Genomic DNA, 16118 nt, shown 5'->3' on the forward strand with positions numbered 1-16118 from the left:
TGCTGTGTGCTGATGGGCAGAGGCAAAGGTCTAGTTTAGGGTTTCAACTTAGAATGAGGCAGTCTGGCCAGAGGTCCTTGGAATAGCTTAGCAGAAAGAAGGAGAAGGAGCAGCAGAACTCCATGTGAGCTGGGGATGACTGGCTGGAACTAAGAGACACAAAGGATGGATTTTTGTGCCCTTAATGGGGAAGCCAGACCCCCATATGATGTGAATCCTCTGTGATCCCTCCATTTGGGGAAAGGTATAAATGTGTAAATAAAACCATATATCATAAAGACACCACAGTCTCTGTTGTGCCTCATTGTCCCCAAAGGGTACACAGACTCTGGTAAGCACGCTTGCAACCCCTGGAGTCCCGCACCACTCGGAGATTGGGGTGGTGTGTTACAAAACCCATTCAGTGTGTCACAGGTCCTACTTGAAGGGAGGCAGCAAGTCTGGGTTATTCAGAATTCTAGCATCCAGGAAAAATACAGAGGGGAAAATTGGAAGCATCCCTGTGAACTTGGACATGGTAAGCCTGTTTTACATTTCATATTGCAGTATCCTTTTGGTGCCACCCTCCTTATATCAGCATCACTGCCGCTTACCTGGGGAGTACAGAGGTGAGGCAGGGCACTGGTGAGGTGTAGGCTGTGCAGGACCACTGACAGAGTCTAAGTGGTGCTTCTCCCTGGTGCACCTCTGCAGCCCCCATGTGAGGCCTAAAAATGACCTCATGGAATAATTGAAGATATGTTTAGTATGCCTAATGGTATGAATGGAGATATGTCTGAAGTGTGAGTACAACCAGATGGTATGTGACACTGAAGATAAAAATAAAGATAGAGACTGCTTGATTCTGAAGATCAAGATAGACATTGCTTGATTTTGAAGAAAATAGGAAAGATGGACAAGCTGGTGGAATGGACAAGCAGGATGTGCCTGATGAAGTCATAGGACATGTAGAGGACATATTGAGATTAAATAAAAAAAAACTGTTCTGAAAGGACATGATAAGTCAAGTCTCAGTCAGTTTTATTGCACATAGGCAAAGGCTGCCGCAGTGTACACAGAATTATTTGACAATTAAAAGAAAATATACTGAATTGATAAAAAAAAGACTTAAAACATTTATATTATTAAAACATTACGTACCCCCCAAAAAAGCTATAAAATACCCCAATGTACAAATAAAAACATTAAATAATAAAATTCATAAGCTAAAATCATCACATGGTCACTAATGTTAAAAACAATATCAATTAATACAGTGTGCAATTTATACTCAGAGTGTGGTGACAAAGATAGAGCATAGCCTGAGGTAGATAGATAGGATCAAATAAATTCATCTCCTTTACAGTTAATGGCTACCTTGGCTATATAATTTGCTCTAATTTTCCTAGCAGCAGTTGCAAAAAGTGCTACCCGCCAGGTCACATACTTATCTGCGTCTGCAAGGAGATATAAAATCATGTCAAGGGGGTTCTGGCCAGGGGACCCTGTCATTATAGGTACCAAAAATCTTTTCCTTGCATCATTATATAATGGACAGTGCAAGATATAATGCATAAGGTCCTCTACTTCAGAACATCCCCTAATGCAATCGCGTTCGTTTTTTGGTATGCCTCTGTGTCTCCCATCCCTATAAGCAGAGCTTATTGTATTTAGTCGTAGCTCTGTAAAAGCTTTTCGAAGCTGTGCAAAAGGCAATTCATTAAAATAAGATATGTGTTCATTGACCTCTCTAAGTTTAAAATACAATGGGGCGCATGTAGATGTGCACATAGAGTTTAGATAGTTTTTAGTTGCCACTGCCCTTTTGGTTCGTTTAAAAATATTTTTCTGTGAATATAAGGGGAGTTCTTTAATCTCAGTCACTGAGAGGTCATATTTGCCCATCAGTTGGGCAGCATGATGTACCCAGTTTTAAGGGGTAATCCATTTGAGAGCTCAATCAGGCATTTTTTCGGTAGCCTAGTGTTTTCCATCTGTTGAACTCTAAACCAGTAACAGAGAATTCTTTTATCTATTTGGCGCTCTATGCTCAACATGCGAGTTTCCAACCTGACCATGGCAGATTGCATGTCTTTGGGTAAACCTAAAAGAACTCTTAAAAAATAATTCTGTGGGGGTTCCAGACCGGAGACCTTTGAGGTACCCCAAACCTCTGCACCATATAAAATCTGGGCCATTGTTTTTGCTTTATACACAGATGGAGCTGGATTGACCAGATTTCCACCTTTACAGGCAGCGAATTTCAGAATGGCTTTTGCTGATTTAAAGGCTTACAATTTAATATTGGATAGCTGTGTATTGCAAGATGCCGTTTCTGAATAAATCAATCCCAGATATTTAAACGTATTTACTTGGTTTATGATGTGTTCATCTAGGTGCCAAACATGCTTTTTAGAACGCTTCCCAAATACAGTGACCTGCGTCTTATCATAGTTTATAGATAAAGCATTCCTCGTTCAATATGAACTTAATTTTGCAAGCAGCCGTCTCAGGCCCACCTGGGTTCTGGATACAAGTACTAGGTCATCAGCATACATTAAAACCGAGATAAGTCAAGGACACGCAGAGGACATGTTGAGACAAGTAACCGTTCTCAGAGGACATGCTGAGACAAGTTACCTCTGGGTTAACCCAGAGGAAGAGCTGGACTGTGCTTTATGTGCGTGGCCTGGCCCAGCACCTGGTCCAGCAGACAGCAGCCACTGTTCTCAAAAGACATGTTGGGACAAATAACTATTCATAACTATCTGAGGAATCAGCCTGACAACAGCTATCATCTAGTCCAACCCCCTGCATTACAAGACAATGCAGCCATACGAGGACCGAACCTGAAACTATATAACAGCTGGTAAAACCCTGGTACAGCGCGTTGCTTACTTGCTGCAGAGGTGGCCGTCCACAGACTCTTAAAAAAGATTGATCACCTTTTTTGGTGGGTCCACCCATCCAGTGAGTATGAATGAAAGGAGTGAATGAGTTCTTAGTATTTACTACCACCATAATCAACTACCTCTATAATCAATAAAAGGGTTATTTCTAAGAAGATTTGTGTCACTTTGTTTCTTCTTGAAAACGCTCTGATCTAAAAGAATCTCCTGTCATTAGACTTATGACAGAACTGGCGACGAGGATGGGATCAGTAGCGATTTGAAAGAAAAGACGTAATGGCTTCTTTTAAAAGTTTTTTTTGCCGGGGTGGGGTGGGGACCTAGACGAGCAATGGGGGAGGACTCTAAAGAATGGTTGAAAGATTTTTTTGTATGGAGAAAATTTGGGGGGGAAATCAGACCAGATGGAGGAATTGGGATTGGCAAAGTACTCCGAAATCAGGTCATGGCCACGAACGGCTAAGAAATATAAAGAAATCTTGGTGCTGCAGGAACAGCCCATGAGCTAAAGATGTTGGGAAAAAAGGGTTCCTCTTTAAGAAGTGAAATACAAACTCCGCTTGAGTATAAAATAGGAGATACAAACTCTGCTTGAGTATAAAACAGGACAAAACAGGTGAAAACTTAGGATAGACCTGGGAAGATAGACTAAGAAAGCGCTGCTCTTAAAAATGAGATATAAACTCTGCTTGAGTATAAAAAGAGGGAGACTGAAAACACCCAGGAAGAATATACCTGGAAAGATAAAGTCCTAGAAACCAGCAGACATGCTGGATAAGAAAACGGGGTAAAAGATCCTGTACAGAAAAGGGACATGGCGTTATGTTTTATGGAAGATTTGTTGGATTGGCTTATAAATAATGCCCAGAACCAATGAACTTTAATAGAGTTGAACTCAATGAAATGGCTGCACAAGTAAAGGTTTTGAAAATCTTGGTAAAAGGAGGAAGAAAAAAAATTGAGAAAGTGTGGAGCATATAGAAAAGGAAATGCTGCAACAGAAGCTTCTCCTTCAAGGAGAAAACCTGTTAAAAATGGCGAAGATGAAGTAGAAAATTTACATATGGAAATAGAACGGAAGGTAGATGAGGGCATATAAGAAAGACCTATGTGAGGGATTTGATTTCTTTGGTTGTGATAATGGTTGTGAGGACGATCCCTGCTGTAATCCCATAGGAGTTAAGGAATTCACAAGCCTCAGAGTTACATATGGGGGAACAGGAGAGCAGGGCAAAGGCAGTTACAGATAGTTACTGAAGTACAGGAACAGATGACAACTGGGGAATTAAGGGAATTAAAAACCCAAGTAGAAGGGGAAAGTTCTACTGTAGGAAAAGCAGTTAAGCTGTCAGAACAGATATCGAAACATGGGCTTACCCCTGAAGAAGTTAATAGATTAATGAGAATGATGAATGGAATGGGAGAGCATGTAAGCACAGTCCTACGTTTAGGAATAAATTTAGCTTTAAGGGATTACATGGGGGAGACAGGTCTCCCCAAAGTTAAAAAGCAAGTTTTGTATTGGACTTAAAAACTGGGGAAAGATCCTATTGCCTTTTGTTTATGCCTATATTGATATAGATATATATACAGTGGTACCTCTGCATACGAATGGGATCCGTTCCGGAGCCCCGTTCGCATCCTGAAGTAAACATAAGACGTGACTGCGTGTGCACAGGTCATGTTTTACCACTTCCGTGCATGCATGTGATGTCATTTTGAGTGCCTGCACATGCGCAAGTGGCGAAACCTGGAAGTAACATGCTCCGTTACTTCCGGGTCGCCGCGGAGCTCAACCCAAAAATATTCATCCTGAAGCCACTTCAACCTGAGGTATGACTGTATAGATATATAACTAAAGATATATAGATATAGATATATATAGATATATATATACGGGAATGTATTATGCAGATTTGATAGAGCCAAGGAGTGGAGCAAATTGGGAAAATAGTAAAATGGAAGAAGTAGCAAACGCAATACGGGATGTAGATGTTTTAAAAATGCCCCTTGATGGAACGAAAGTAGGAATAAAATAGATGATAGGAATCCAGAGACCAAACTGGCCCCGCTCATGGCCAGAACTCATGGCCATGACCTATACATTTGCAAGCAGGTTTATATCAGAAATTTGATAAGGAATATCGCCCAATTGCGTATGAATTGAAATATGATGAATGTGAAATGGCTGCTGCTTCCACGGTTTTACAGTGTACAATGCCAGTCTTTAGTTCTACCAAATTAGCTCAATGGATTGTTTATTTAGCACAAAAGGGTGTGGTGTCTGAAACTATTAAAATACCAGACCTTATGGTATCTATTGTACAAACTGGCAGTACCAATGATTGTTCACCTGTGCTCCCAACAGAAATTGTGAATATACTCAAAGGCGAATGGAATTCACTGTCTGAAAGCAATTGTGCAATATTTATGGATGGAAGTTGGTATCAAACTGGCTCCCAAATAATAAAATGGGCTTGGCTTTTGGCAGGAACAAAATGATTCAATTGTGGTATTATTGAAGGACAATGTAATGTAAAAGATGCCAAAGTCTTGGAAGTGATATCAGCCTTAAGATAGAAATCTGAACTCTTACAAGAGTGTGATAAAAAAGGGCTAAAGATAATTGGATGACAGGGAAAGGAAAGGTAGAAAGATTAAACCAGACCCCCCCCCAAAAAAAAATGTTGAGAAGATTGGGGGGGGGGAATCTGGGAAGGATTGGGATGAAAAATTGCCCACTGTGTTGGCAGCTACAAGAAGCAGCCAAAGACGGATAGCAGGATTGTCCTCCTATGAGATATTATTTGGATTTAAAATGTCTTTGGGATTTCCTGTCACAGTATTGGATGGAAGAATCAGAAATGAATTTCTTAAAACTTTTAAAGGAAAGTGAATTTATGAGGCAAGAAATACATGAAACTTGGTTATAAGCAGATAATTTGAACGAAGCAATTAAAAGGGAAAACATTATGTTACCAGTTTGCTTACAAGTAATAATAATAATAATAATAAATTTTATTTATATCCCGCCCTCCCCAGCCGAAGCCGGGCTCAGGGCGGCTAACAACAATCAAACTATCAAACTATCAGATATTCACACATTCTAAAAATATTTCATTATAAAAATCAATTAAAATCGAATTGATAATGGATATGATTTAGGAGCCAAGCAACACCTTGGTGGTGGGGTCCATAAGCCATATAGGATTTTATTTATCCCTGTTCTTGTCTTATATAGATGGATGGTGAAAAACGGAAATGGGTACACTGAAATCAATTAAAGCCTTTTTCAATTTCTCTAGGTTGATGCCTGATGAAGGATGTTGAATAATGATTATGTATTTCTTTTTTTTCTCTTTTTCTTTCTGTTTCTGTGTCTGTGTGACTCTGTTCGTCTTTTTCTGTGGTCGACCAAAGAAACAAGAGGATATTGAGCTCCAACAACTGAAAAAAATGGGAGGACCTTTACCAAGTGTAATAAAGGAAGTAACCAGAAACCATTATCATTCACCAACTGAAACAGGGAATAAAACACTATCCCTAATAACATTAAAACACAACCAACATACATTTCAAACTATTTTAGTACCAAGGAAACATCCAGTGGCTGTGTTTACAAAGAAGAGTGGGGGAAAGAGAAGAAGTATTGGTGAAATACCGTATGTTACAACCTGCATTACTTAGCCATTTTGACCTAGAAGAAGAAGAAAAACATTTTTGGTTTATTTCCACATCATTTAGGTTATTATTCTTAGAGGATTGGGATTAATACCTTCCTGGAAAAAATGGTTTGTGACAATACATGGTGTTTGGGTCTTCTTTAGTATAATTGTATTTGCAAAAATAAGGAGAAAAATACTCCTTCAGTTATTAAACTTTGTCATGGAAGATGAAGGGTATTGTTTCAACCCTTATTGCACCAATAGGATATAAACTTCAATACGTCAGGCTTAAATGTGTCTACCTCTTTGCCATTTTGTAGAAATTATACCAATGAGTTTTATGAATTATTGGCAAAATCTAAATTATTTCAGTGGAAACGAGCCTGTTCCAGAAGGGATTTGTTGGATACAATCCTGAGAGGAATAGGTACAAGAAAAGGAATTGCAAATGCCTACGATATTGAGATACAGGCAAACAAGTTCCTTGGGACAATTACAGTTTCAGAAATTGAGATTGCAAGGAGGTGATACAGTTGATTCCTACAGGTTACATTTGTTGGAAGCAGGACTCTCAGAAAGAGCCATGCAGGCTATGAATAAAACAGTATTTCAAATACTTCATATAAGAAATGAAACTGCTGTGGCTATATGATACTTTACACTATAACAATTGGCGTGGAATTTGTAGGAATATGTCCATATGTTTTTGCTAGAGAAAAATGTAGAAGGGGTTCTTCGTGCAATGGGTTTACAGAAAGAATGGGCAACTATTGATGGTTGGTATCACCTAGATATTTATAAATGGGGAAAGGATATATTGTTTATGAGAATAATATCTTTGTAAAATACCACTCAAGGCAACATTAGGAGAGGAGAAATATGTAAAGTTGCAGCAATTCTGGTAGTTACGGACCAAAACTGTATTCTATGGATATGTTACGTGTAAATCTAGAGTGGGCCTTATAAAGGATAATAGGACTTTTGAGCCGAATAGAATATGTCATTTACAAAGGTTAACAAATTAATAATAATGAAATACGATGTAGAGTTGCCCAGGAATCTGCTCTTACTGAATATCATTGGTGGGATATCTTTTATGGCTACTCATTGAAAGCATCTGCTTTTCTTTCTTTTTTCTTTTTTTAAAAATCATTTATTCAGCTTACTGTAATTTTACTGTCATTACTTTTATGTGTAATCATATGGTCCTGCATCTTATTTCGATGCTTACAACGTATTAATACTACTATTCAAGTATGTACTGCATTTCTTAAAGAATATATGTGATTTATTATTTATTAATAAATCATGAAGGGGAGTCTGTGAGGCCTAAAAATGAATTACCTCCATAATCAACTACCTCTATAATCAATAAAACGGTTATTTCTAAGAAGATTTGTGTCATTTTGTTTCTTCTTGAAAATGAATCTTCTGTCATTAGACTTACGACACCCATTCTACTCCATCTCTTCTAGCTAAGCTGCAGCAATATCACTGTCAGGAGGGCAGCTCTGCTTCTGTATTAAACCATTTAAACAAACAAGGGAATTTTCTATTAGGGACATGAAGGAGAAGTTCATTTTGGTTTACATCTTAATATACACCCGCCTGATTGGCACTTCCCAATTAGTACACAAGCCAAAATGCAGCATTCCTTGGAAATGTGCACTGCTCTGAATTTTACTGCGCAGTGTTCATCAACCAGTAGACATTTCCAAAAATGTGTAACTTGAGGAAACCTGAGCATGCAGATTTACATATTAAGGAAAGTAGCATCCTTGCAAAAATGCACATCAAAGGCACAATTGTGTACAGGAATGCACATATTAGGAGAAATGTACATTTTTTTTAAATCACCCAAAGTAGAAATGGGCAAACTGAAGTTAATACTGGCAAAATAAGAAACCGAGAAAAACTAAAATGGATAGATTTTTCCCATTCATACTTTTTATGTCTTTTGCCTTGGCAGATAAAGTGGCCATGTCAATCAGCTGATGGTCAAAGCAAAGGGCTAGGGATTAAGTCCAGCCCACCCCCCACCCCCATACCCAGCCAAACAAATTATCACTGCTATTGCCCATCATCTGCTTAGGCAGTATTAAAAAATAAAATAAAATAAAAAAATAAAAATAAAAAAATAAAATAAAATATGTGTGCTGTCATCTCATGGATCAGGCTTAAGAACAAGACACAGAGCCCCCTCCCCCTGCAGACCATATGAACCCTAGCGAGCTGAAGATAAGTACAATTCCAATTGCATACAGCTCTCAGCCAGCTAGATCCAGGCAAGAGTGACTTATAATTCAGCAGCAGTTATAAAAACTTCAGGAGGAACATGCCAGAGGTAGGAAGGCAGGATGATCTACATCTGTGTGTGAAAACAAAATGGAATGCATTTGCAAACCATGGGTGGGGTCAAGGGTTGGCATGTCAGGCACCTGCTGAAGGACCACAAGAGCCATTGCTCACCTGCATTCCACTCTGACCTAGAGGAAGTGATGGAGCAAGCAAACAAACAGTAGTGATGGTGCACAGAAGCCTGCTGCTCACTGCCTCTCCACCTTACAAATGAGCTGGTGGTAGTAATGGCGAAGAAGAAGAACAGAGGTAGCTGGTCTTTAGAGCAAGGCAAGGCAGCAACCCAAGGCCTCCTTTGTTGAAAACAGCTTCCCAATATTGGGCTATACCCTCAGCAGCATATTTCAGTCTTGAGGGCTTAAAAAAACTGATTGGCCTGATAACTCCTGTTAGTCCCACCAGCTTTAAGGAGCTGTCTATTGCCTGAAGGGCTGTTGCCTTATTCTGCAGCTGCTGGTTATGAGGGTTGCCCAAAGGGGTGTCTCCTGAGTTGGAAGAGTTGGACAAAGCTGCATCCTCTAAACTGGGCGATCCAGCAGTGGAGGTCGGGATGCTGAGACCTCTTCGTCAGAGTCCACTTCTAAGGTGGATTGTAGACTGTTGCCCAATAACGTGACACCTTGAGGTTCTGCAAGAAGACATGAGAAAGGCAAGAAGCAAAGTGGTGATCCTCCCCATTGCCCAAACTGAGATTACAAGGGGTTTGCTAATGGTATCCTTTGGGAGACATGGTTGAGAAACCTGTATGCTTTACCCAGCAGCAGTTCCCCACTGAGGGTGTTGTCTTGGGTTTGAAATTGGTTCACAAAGCTAAAGAAAAACCTTGAAATCTGGAGCTACCTGGCCAGCCAGTCAGTCAGCCCCCCCCCCAATCCAGTCTCATTCCCACACCAATTGCATTGCAAGAGTAAACACACAATACAGAGGTCCCATTGGTAAAGAAGAAGAAAAACAGTCTTTGTTAACAGTTTCTTCAAATTTCTAAGGATGGCTTCAGATCTAAGCCAACATGGTGGTAGCCAGTTTCATAGCTGCACTGGGCAGAAGAGAGGGAAGCGAGATAGACAGCAAGAAAGAGGAAGAGTGGAGCTTGGCACTTTGGCAGAAAAGTACAAAGTGTATTTCTTCCAGACTATCTGTTAGTCTCAACCCTACCCCCCGCTGACTACCCATGGCTATTCATTTGATGAGAGAAATTAGAGGATTATGCCCTTCTTAATCCAATCTGCATGAATCAGCTAGTATGTATGCACACAAACACTATCTTGGGTCACCTATCACCATTTGCATTCAGCCCCTGAAGTGTTAGTCAAGGATTAATGCAGATCTTGGACCAAAGAAAAGGTTACCCACCTCCTGTTCTAAAGGAGAATTATGCTCTCTAGCCAGCTTTTTGAGCTCTTTTGTCCTGAATTCTGGCAAAAGCAACCAGCCCATTTCTTCTTGAAGGCCTGTTAAAATAAATCTGATAAAACAAGTTCGATCAGCCAAGCTCTTTGGGCCTGCCACCCTAACAGGGGACTCAGCAAAGCAAGCACATTTCGCTCCAGGAAAACATTTTATTTAATAAAGTTGACTCTGGGCTGAGTGATGTATGCCATCTGGAGATTATATACTGAATGGAGACACAGCATTCTCTCTCCACTCATTCCCTGCTCTAGAAAGAGCTCAATAAAAATACATTAATAAGTTCAGGGAAGGTTTATGTCATATCCGCAAGAGACATTTAAACTGGATTTTGAATAGGTGGTGACATCACACAGTCTGCATTAGGTCGCTCGAAATGTTAACATTTTTACACTTCCAGATAATTTAATAAAACACAACCTGGGAATTGGCAGTGCAGCTCCATACATACTCATTCAGAAGTAAGTTATATGGTGTTCAGTGGCATTTCCCTCAAGGTAGGGATTCTGGAGAAATTCAATTTAGTTCACATTTAAAGGCAACTCTGTGAAATTTGCACTTTCTTTTTGTGTGTGTGTGTGTGTGTCAAATTGTTATTAAACTTTATCTTTACATATAAATTCCAGATTCCAAATTTGTTATACATTTTTTTAAACGTTGACGTTCCGCCTTTCTTTCCATGCTGTTCTTAATCCCATTTACATACTGCATTCTAATAAGCATTTCACCTAAGACTTATTCTTCTATTTCATGTATTATCATTTTTCTTCCACTGCTCATATTTCAAATCCCGCTTGCAATTTCATCTGATTATGATATTTTTTTTCCAGATACCCCAAAAAGGGCTTCCATTTTTCCATGAATAGTCCATCATGTTGGTTTCTTATTTTTGTCATTAGTTTTGCCAGTTCTGCATGGTCCATTCGCTCAAAAATCCATCTTCTTTCATTGGTGTTTTCTCTTTTCAGTTCTGTGTGTACAAGATTCTAGCCATTGGCCGACTTCCTGCGAGGCAAAATGACAAGCACCATGGCCGCACCAAGCTCATGGGGACTGCCAGCACCAACAGGGTTCTCTGGCTGGTCCCCACACCGCCAACACTGCCGCTGTGAGCATGGGGGAGCCAGGGGCGCCCAACGCAACCAGCCTCCACTGCCACAGCCCCCACTGCAGCCATCAAGAGAGGGGACTGGGAGAACCAGGGAGGCCATGTAGAAGCGCACAGCCCATTCCAGACTTGGCACCCACCCAACCTCTCTGGTGACTGGCATGAGGGTAGTGGGCAGGAGCCCATCAAGGAACCGCATTAAAGGTATTGCTGTGCGGGCCCTCCCCTGTCGGCAGAGGGGTGCCACTGTCGGTTGGAAACAGACACAGGAGCCCCAAAAATTATTTTCTTATACTTCATGTTGGTTATTTTGTATTTCCCATTCTCTTTTTGATGCAAAATAATTATTGAAGTTGAAATTGTAAAGCCAACAAAGAATTATTTACAAAAAAATTCTTAATTAAAAAAAAATATTTTTAAATACTTATTTAACTCTCAAGAATTAAAATGGTGGCACCCATAAAGGAGCCCTGAACCAACACAGGACACTTCCTGGGACCACCACTTCAGCCCTGACTTCCTCTACTTTTTTATTTTTTATTTCTCATTTTTAAAAATTAAATGGGGGGGGGGGATCTCACAGATTTTTTTTTCTCCCCCTGCCCTCCCATTATTATCATCACCTTAAAAAACCTTTTTATTCCACTTTATTGTTATTGCTATTGCTATTTTCCCTTTCCCCCTTTTTTCTCTTTAAAGAGTACACACATATATAATAAAACAAATAAGTAAATAATAATTTGTTTCCCTCTCAAAGGGGTTTTTTATATATTGTCATACCTCGGGTTACAGACACTCCAGGTTGCGTTTTTTTTGGGTTACGGACTGCTGAAACTGGTACTGGAACGGGTTACTTCTGGGTTTCGGCGGTTGCACATGTGCAGAAGCGCTAAATTGCACTTTGCGCATGCGCAGAAGCGCTGAATCACAACCCACGCGTCCACTGTACTTTTTTTTTAACTTTTATTATTTTATTACACACATACACATGCACACACACACACACACTTTCAGATATCAGCACCTCAACTTCTTTAGTTCTTCTTTCAATTGATTTGGAGTGGGTGTTATGAGACACCTGTAACTCTGCAAGTTCCTCAGAATGAAGTGGTTGAGTGGGCATTTATGGGGTAAGGCAATCTTGCATGCCTCTTTTGACTGATAATTTTAATATATTTTTGTAAACCACTTATAGGTTTGTGGTATATAAATTTTGTCAGATAAATGCCAGCATGGTTAAGAGCGGTGGACTCGTAATCTGGTGAACCGGGTTTGCGTCTCCGCTCCTCCACATTGCAGCTGCTGGGTGACCTTGGGCTAGTCACACTTCTTTGACGTCTCTCAGCCCCACTCACCTCACAGAGTGTTTGTTGTGGGGGAGGAAAGGAAAGGAAATTGTTAGCCACTTTGAGACTCCTTCAGGTAGTGATAAAGCGGGATATCAAATCCAAACTCTTCTTCTTCTTCTACCTTCAGATCAGGCTGTATCTCTGAATGATTCCTTGAATGATTCCATACATTGGCCCCTTCCAACCACTCTGCCTTGCTCCTATAACAGTTCTGTGTCTCTGAAGCATTTGCCTGCAGGAGAATCAACTGCCCACCCCACCCCCACTGCCTGTCGAATCCCTGGATGAGTCTGTGTTGGAGATACATGGACTCATGCAAAATACATGGAGTGTCCTCATTTCAAGCTAGGTCCTTCTTATTTTTCCACATTTGATGGGTGTGGCGGGGAGGACTGTAGGAATGAAATGCCTCCAGTGTTTTACGGAGGTGTTTTTTTCTGGTGGTGGTGTTTAGGAAACACTGGCTTGATATGGGGTAGAGCAAAATCCACCTCCTGAGTTATCCAAAGGAATTCAAAGACCTTTATAGAAAGATTTCCAGATGGTGGGGTAAGGATGATGAGCAAGTTAGAACTACAGCAACCTAATAAAAACAGTATTCTGGCCTACTATTTTTATTTTTTATTTTTTTGCATCCCTGTGGATGGCAGCTTTAGATGTTTCTTCCTTCCAAACACTTGTTAATTCCTCATTATTTTCCCCTCCAACTGTTGTCATCACTAGCACTGTAGAGCCCCCTCCCACCTCCAGTGTGTGTTGACTGACAGCTTGATTCTTTCATCCCCAGAAGTGGTGATTTATCTTTTATTCATCTCTGCACATTAAGTGCCTGTCAGGCTGCCAAAGCATTCTCTGTCTCTTCCATACAGATTTATCATTGTTAAGGGAACTGTGGATTTAAAGGACATGACATAAGTACTACCATCACCAGTTGCTTGGAGATCAGCACTGGTTTTCACAGAGGTGTGGGGCACAGGCAACGTGTTCTCCCAGGCAAGTTCTTTGGAAAGAAGAGAAGACGGACCCTTTAATGTCTTATGTTTTGGGCTCCTCCAAGTGACCTGATTATTGTGCATTCACCCTGTGTCCAGTATTTACTGAGCATTTGTTTCTATTCGTTTTAGTGGGAGACTAAATGACAACAAGCAAATTGGAAGTGGAACATCAGAGATCATTTTGTTTGCAAGGGTTATTCCTGTTAGCGTTCAAGTCAGATAACAAAGGGTCTTGGTGTCAGGTGTTGTTTAGCAACCAGGCAGAGTGGTATGATGCTTGCTGAGGGAACATATACCCTGATTGGTTGTATCATTCTAGGAAGGTTTCCCCTGAGTAGTTGTCATATGTCTCCCTACTATGGACTAGGCCTAAACTGTAAAGAAAGACAAACCCTCTCTGTTTATTTCTTCTGAAATTATACACTGTTCTTGTTCAGTTTACTCAGTAAAGTATTATCCATTTATTTTCTCTCTGGATTCTGTGTGCATTATTCAGTCACATTCAAATGGCAGTTTATTCTGTTTTCACAAAGCCTCCCTGTTAATTTCTACATTACATTTCAGCTTTCACACAATGTAAAAGCCACATCTGGAACTAAAGTGGAATATAACAAAAGTTTTGCACTCATTTCCATGTTATTAGCAAATAGATTTTCTTCTGGAAGCAAATGACGTGGAAATAGGCACTAAACTTGCACTAAATTCCACTGTAAATCCAGAAGCTATTATGTTGTGTGAATGTTCAAGTATGATGCAGAACTTAACAGTTCGGGGAAAGTCATGAAAACAGAATAAACTTCCATGTGAATGCAGCCCAGGTTACTCCCAGAGGGCTAGATTCAGCTAAGTCAGGGCAGTCCAACTTTTCATACCAAGAGTACTTTGACACAGAACCTGCACACTGCATTGTCACAAGGGGGGGAGGAGCGAGGCCAAACTTTGACACACACACCCCCGCCGCCCTTGTGCTACCTTCCTAAAGCTGGCTAAGTGAGGCATTGAGCTTTGGGAAGGAGGCAGGAGGACCCCGTCAGAGTCCTCATGCTTCACTCCTAAAGCTTGCAGTGCAAGAACTGGGGCGATGTCAGATGTTGTCAAGGGATGCCAAAAAAGGCCTCAAGGGCCACATAGTGAACCACTCTGAGCTAAGCAGTTCCGCTAGCAGGAGCCAGTGCAAGGGCTCCTTCCAGCACAGCGAGGCTTTGTCCCCTCTCTTCTCCCTGAGCCCCAATTGCCCACCCCACCCCCACCCTGGCTTGTGTGTGCATGGAGCATAGCCGTCAACCTTCCCCTTTTTTGCAGAAAATTCCCTTATTCCAGCGCCGTTTCCCGCTGCTTCCCGCTGCTATCCTGGATTGTTAGATATCCTGTAGACAGGTGAGGCTGCTGATCCCTTATTTTCAAATCTGAAAGTTGACAGCTATGGCATGGAGTACTCAAATAACAGTATGGAGGCGGGGAGAAAAGATGGTTCTGTTGGGCAAACCGAAATGCTTGTGCTGATGGAATGTTTATTTTTGTTGTTGTTGTTGTTGTTATTGTTAATTCATTTTCAGCACAGTGTTGAATTCCTCCCAGGGCATTCATCCTGTGTTCATCCTGATTCCTTAATGGAATGTTTATATGCCTTCCCGTTAATCATTATTTCTTCCCTCACTTTTCAATTCATTTCCCCATCACTTTCCAATCCACAAGAATATTTCTTTCTTTTTTTAAGGTGGATTTCTTGATCTAGGGCAACAGGCCACTTTAATCTACTTTAACCGTGCAAACTAAAATTCCAGCATGCCCAGGGAGGGACCCCTGCAAGACACTGGCAGTTTGGAGGGACCCTTTCTTTGTTGCCAGGTATATATCTGTTCTTTGGTGCATGAAAATAATATGGCCCATCTTGATTAGAACACATTTCCTTAATGGGAAGAAATGACTAGCTGTTGGATGGCAGATTATTCTAACAGTGGCATATATCTGATGGTAGTCAGTTAAGTGTGCTGTCGAGCGATGAAGTAAGACTGCAGGGACCCAGGTTCAGAATCCCACTTGATTAGGGGTCCCGATTGGCAGCACAACTCAGGAGTAGCAAACTTTGCATACTTCAGATGTTCCTGGGCAGATTACAGCACCCATCATTCCTGGCCAGCTGGAGCATGCTGGGAGGGGCTGGAGCTGCAGCCCACACCTTCACTCATCTTTACACATATTTACTCAGAAATAAATTCAGTAGGATTGAAAGGAAACGAGCACAGGACTGCTGTCTAGAATAGATCATCCTGGAACAGTTGCTTTCTTAGCCCAACGTACATAAAGGAATTGTTGTTGGAATAAGATGAGCAGAGGAAAGCCATGTA

The 16118-nt window shown here is 40.8% G+C and overlaps 1 long non-coding RNA gene across 4 annotated transcripts in view; it reads left to right on the forward strand.

The window, feature by feature from the left end:
* Positions 1-11354, forward strand: part of LOC309362046 — a 61408-nt gene extending 50054 nt beyond the window's left edge. For 3 of the 4 annotated variants that reach the window (XR_014164730.1, XR_014164731.1, XR_014164732.1), the window contains one exon: positions 6309-7946. This is a non-coding gene — a long non-coding RNA (uncharacterized lncRNA). Of the gene's footprint in view, positions 1-6308; positions 7947-11286 lie in introns of those variants that run through there. The other variant, XR_014164729.1, reaches the window with a different exon arrangement.
* The last annotated feature ends 4764 nt before the right edge of the window (positions 11355-16118 follow it).

This window comes from Podarcis melisellensis (genome assembly GCF_964234715.1).
Source record: "Podarcis melisellensis genome assembly, chromosome: Z".
Taxonomy (NCBI): Eukaryota; Metazoa; Chordata; class Lepidosauria; order Squamata; family Lacertidae; genus Podarcis; species Podarcis melisellensis.